The 5453-nt window shown below is 44.1% G+C and overlaps 1 pseudogene; it reads left to right on the top strand.

Moving 5' to 3' along the window:
- Positions 1-265: 265 nt before the first annotated feature.
- On the top strand, positions 266-5103 carry LOC117469229 (annotated as a pseudogene).
- Positions 5104-5453: the final 350 nt, after the last annotated feature.

Below are 5453 nucleotides of genomic sequence, written 5' to 3'. Positions count from 1 at the left end.
GATGTTTGCTGGAACTGTTTGTAAACAGCGTGTTTCCTGACGGACACGCACAGCGTTGAGACCGGTCAGGTAGGGCACCAGAGGCCTGTACTACGAAGCCGGATTTTCGCTTAGCGAGCTAACTTCAGGGAAAACTCTGGGTTTCCGGTCCTACGACGCTGGTTCTCTTTTTAGCGGGCTAGATCTCCATGGTAACTTATGCTGAGCGGCTAACCTGATCAGTCTATAAAAGCTCCGCCTATCGACCAATGAAATCTCTGTGAAAATGACGTCGCCATTTGTGGATGACACTGTGGAGCTCGGAGCTCAGATTGTGAGAGGCGCTCTCAGGCGGGAGAGGATTTTTAGGGACAGACTAAACCCTTTGGCTTTCTCTGAAGAGTATTTTGTATGAAAGATACAGGTTCTCGTCAGAAGGGCTGACTTATCTGTGTCAGCTCCTCGAGCCCTATATTGCTAATGCCACACATGGGAGTTGTGCCCTTACAGTGCCGCAGACTGTATGTATTGCTTTGCGCTTCTTTGCAACCGGCAGTTTTCTCTATGCTGTGGGGGATGCAGAGAACCTAAGCAAGAATACAGTCTGCAGTGCTATTCATAAGGTCGCACATGCTCTGACACTTTGTTGTGTTTCCTGGCACATGTCCCACGCAGACGATCAAAGAGGGATTTTACAGCATGGCAGGTATTGATATGTGATTATATCTTTACAGTGAATGTTGTTCCTATGACGTACACTGTTGTATAATAAATGCAGCCTACTATTTCATAGGGTTTCCCAGGGTGCTTGGCTGTATCGACTGCACACACATACCGATCTCTGCGTCCCTTGGAGATAATGAAGGCGACTATGTCAATCGCAAATCCATCCACAGCCTCAACATTCAGGTAAATCTTGCACATTCACTAGAACACACATTGAAGTCTGGGTGATTAAAGGAAATCACACATTTAAATATTCACACAGTACATGTTTCACACTTTGACTATCTTTATCTATCACATGGACTCATTGCAAATGAACATTGATGCTACACTGACTATGATGCTCTTATTGTGGAAGTAGGCTTGTTAACCCCAAATGCTTTTGCAGGCCACATGTGATCACATCACCAGCCTTGAGACAAAGTGGCCTGGGTCAGTCCATGACTCGAGGATCTTTTCTGAGTCTTCACTGTGTCACAAACTCGAGCAGGGTATGGCAACTGTACATTCTTATTGTTTCGTGCTTCTTAAGCTGCCTTTTGTGGTACTTATTGTGGAAATATTCCTTTTTCTTCAGGGCTCTTCAGTGGAGTGCTGCTCGGGGACAGGGGTTATGCCTGCCAGCCTTTCCTGATGACCCCATATCCTGACCCTGATGAAGGGCCACACACCAGTTTCAATGTGGCCCATGCCAAAACCAGAGTCAGGATATAAATAACCTTTGGCATATTGAAGGCCAGATTCACCTGCCTGCGGGGGCTCAGAGTGCTTCAAATCTTCGAATCGGCTCATGATCACCGTCTGCTCCTACGCCGTAAAACAAGTCGCTCGAGGTTTCTCCATTATTCCGATTGGTCGATCGCTCCAAATACCACCCCTTTTATGTGAACGTGCACCTAACTAGATAGGACACGGCTGGCTTGAGCGATCCACTTGATAACCCGCATCGTAGGACCGCTTAACGAGAGCGCGTATGTTTTGGATTAGGCCAACCGGCTAACTCAAACATATCCAGGATAGGTTTGTTTGTTTATTTATTTAAAGGACAGTGCACATTAATCCACATTGCTGTAAATGAGCCAGTATTAGCCAGCAGGCTATTATAGTTGGAATGCTGATACAGCATTCCAACTATATGTTATGCTACGGACAAAAAGTGTATTATTCCGCCAACTTATTTTGGCCCTCTTCTCCTCCCACATTCAACATCGCAGAAACTCCGTTCAAACATCAAAACGTTCAGCTCGGTCGGGAATCGCAGGCTATTACTTTTATCATTCATAACTTTCATAATTCCAGAGATACATCCCATAATTCATCACATTTTTTACATTTTAACTTTAACATTGCGCAGCTCGTTAAGGCAGAGTGCGTGATGTGGAGCAAATCTTGAAATTTGCCTTCATATTTTTTTTTAAACTGCCATAATTCCCAAACCCTACATTCCTGAGACATAATCTTGCATGACAAACGTAGGAAAACATCTCGTAGCTTGAAAAATGACAAATAATTAAGCAAAATAATTAAACAAAATGCCTCTTGAGGGCATGAAGTGACAAAAACGTTCAACATGTCTCCATTAAAACCCATTGGCTGCGTTTCACTTCTCTTATTTTTCATTTCCTCGCTCCTCGGTCTCGGTCTCACGGAAGTTGATTTGTCTGCGCCATCTTGAGTAGCGTCCCAATGGCCTTATTTTTGCAGGAGGAGCGAGGAGCGAGGAGCGAGGAGCGATAATGGAGGAGCGATAATCGAGGAACCACCAGACCATCCTCCGATGAAATCCTCAGCCACTCGCCCCGCCCCCTTACTGTGTATCGCTCACTGATTGGACGATGCAGCGCATGCACTGATCTGTTGCTTCTTGACATGAGAGCAGTTTCCCAGCGGAGTGAAGAAAACACATGAAACTCACGGGACTCACTCCTCAGTTTATACTGTGTTTTGTTTCAATTAATGTATAATTTAGTTACAAATATGTGATATATCTGAACAACAAAGTGGTCAAAAATCATTTTATTCATTTATTGGAAACATGATTCATGATCGATTTTTTCGTTTTACATTTTCATTTATTGTCATTTCCATTCAGTCAGTCATTAAAGCTCCGATGTCATGCTTTTCCGGTTATTACCCGTCCCCTTGTGTGTTATGAAGGTTTTTATGCATGTAAACGGTGTGCAGAGTCAAAACCCTCAAAGTACACCCTGTAGCGAGTAAAACTCTAACACAGAAAATACCTCCCCAAAACGCCTCGTTGGAGATACGTCAATGCCCATTTGAGTCTTCCATTTAGTTCCGGGTACGGCCTGATGTCATGCGGTACCCGGAACGAAATGGACCAATCCCGAAGAGCTATGGCCACACCCAGCGGCGCTGGCCGCACCCTCTGCCAGCCTAACATTTACTGTTGGAAGCTCTGGTTCAGTTCACAATCGATCCTGTCATGCCGATGCCAAGGACCTGTTTCCTGAAATGTGAGGAGAAATCTGAGCTGTTTGTCCTACCGACGGAAGAACCACGACGAAGTCAGTGGTTGAAATTTCTGTTTAACACTGTTCCTTCAGAGGTTCGAAGAACGTTACTGTGTGCGCGGCATTTCACAGACGAAAGCTTCCAAAACATTGCCCAGTTTGAGGCCGGATATGCACAGCATTTGAAACTGAAGGACAATGCTATGCCTAGTTTGTTTGGACCGTTTGGAGCAGGGGAAGATTCGGGTACACAACCTGTAAGTTTGCATTTATTTGTGTATTTATCAAACAAGGTATCTACCACGACTGGTTAAATGTGTAAACCGGACTGCTAAGTCATTGACATAGTGCTAACTGGGCTAACTAAGTTGCTAGCGTTTCCATATATCAGCAGATCGCCTTACATTCATGTATCTCATAGCTGGATAATGTCTGCATTCACACACGAAATAGTCATAGACAGTATTCTCCGGGTGATTTACCGTAAGGTCAGTCGCGAAACGTAATTACATTATAGCTGGTGTAACGACCGTGCCTGCTACAATGAATGTAGCAGACTACCCATATAACATTGCAATTGTAAACATGTTGTTGATAGCCTAATATGAACCACTATCTGTTGTTCATAGTATAGTATAGCATATTACACTGAACAACTAGCCAACGTAGATTAGCATTGTAATCCAGCTGGCAAGCTGACGAACATCAAACAACTAAGTTTCAATAATATTTTGTGATTTGCACTTCATTTCGTTAGGAATGTCTCCCAGAAAGTGTTGCTTTTAGGAAATTGACTGTTTTCATCGGATACAAAATTAATTTTATGAATGTTATTTGTATCTTTCTTAGAGTACATCACAGCAGGACCCCGGTAACCACCACCGCTCCAGTACAGTCGGATGCCAAACAGACCGTACAAAGACTGTTTCTGTGGGAACTCTACAGAGGGCTGAGACACGGTCTGTGGGAACTCTACAGAGGGCTGAGACACGGTCTGTGGGAACTCTACAGAGGGCTGAGACACGGTCTGTGGGAACTCTACAGAGGGCTGAGACACGGTCTGTGGGAACTCTACAGAGGGCTGAGACACGGTCTGTGGGAACTCTACAGAGGGCTGAGACACGGTCTGTGGGAACTCTACAGAGGGCTGAGACACGGTCTGTGGGAACTCTACAGAGGGCTGAGACACGGTCTGTGGGAACTCTACAGAGAGCTGAGACACGGCCTGTGGGAACTCTACAGAGGGCTGAGACACGGTCTGTGGGAACTCTACAGAGGGCTGAGACACGGTCTGTGGGAACACAGACAGTGGAATTGAAAGTGTCAGTTGCTACACAGTTGTCCCGGGGAACACTGAAGTCGGCACACGTGAGGAGCAAAGGTATAACATAACACTGACATTGACTGTATTTTTCATTTGAGATACCTTAATTGTGCTTTTATTACATGTACAGCACTTTGGCTCGAACAAAAATCGTTTTTAAATGTGCTCTATAAATAAAACTGTATTTGATATTATTGTTTATCACTGAAATACTGTTATGTGGACTACAGGAAATACAGTGCTTTGTGTAGTTCATTCTAAATATTTCATGAATTACTGTCAGATGTACACAAGTTGTTGGCCTTTTAAAATGTATTAGTGTATTATATAATGTACAAAGTATTTATGCACTTTTCCCTTTTATTAACAGGCATCCAGGCCACGGTTTCTTTCCAAAGTGTTGGCACTGAAACTTCCACCTACCCAGATTTCCCCTTGGCCTCTACACCAATAAAGGGCCCAGGACTGGGACCTAGGAAGAGACCTCGACTGGAGTTGGAGGAGGAACAAGGAGAGACTTCAACTGAATTTGAAGAGACTCTGGATTCGAGTTACCACCCTGATGATTCTGTACTTGCAGAAGAATCTGACGTATCATAAGTTTGATATATGATGTGTATATGAATATGTATGGGGGTTTCCTGGGCTGGCTATTAAATGCTTTCAGACAGAAGGGTGTGTCCCTGACCATTGTCAGGCAATTATCATATGGATGTTATGGTTGTAATTAACATGCTGTGCTTACCCTTCTGTCTGCCCCCCACCCTTCTTTCCACCACACCCTTGAATATTGTCCATCACAGCACATCATTTACACACTATGGCTTGAATATTCACTTGTGCATGTGTTTTCTTTTTATCAGGTTTGTCCAAGAAACTTGTGAAACTTTCACAGAACAAGGACTGCAAGTTGTTGAAGAGGTGGCTGCACAGCATAAAAAAACATGTAT

Source organism: Trematomus bernacchii, unplaced genomic scaffold, assembly GCF_902827165.1.
Source record: "Trematomus bernacchii unplaced genomic scaffold, fTreBer1.1, whole genome shotgun sequence".
Lineage (NCBI taxonomy): Eukaryota > Metazoa > Chordata > Actinopteri > Perciformes > Nototheniidae > Trematomus > Trematomus bernacchii.
The sequence above is the reverse complement of the archived record's forward strand: the minus strand, read 5'-3'. Positions and strand labels throughout refer to the sequence as shown.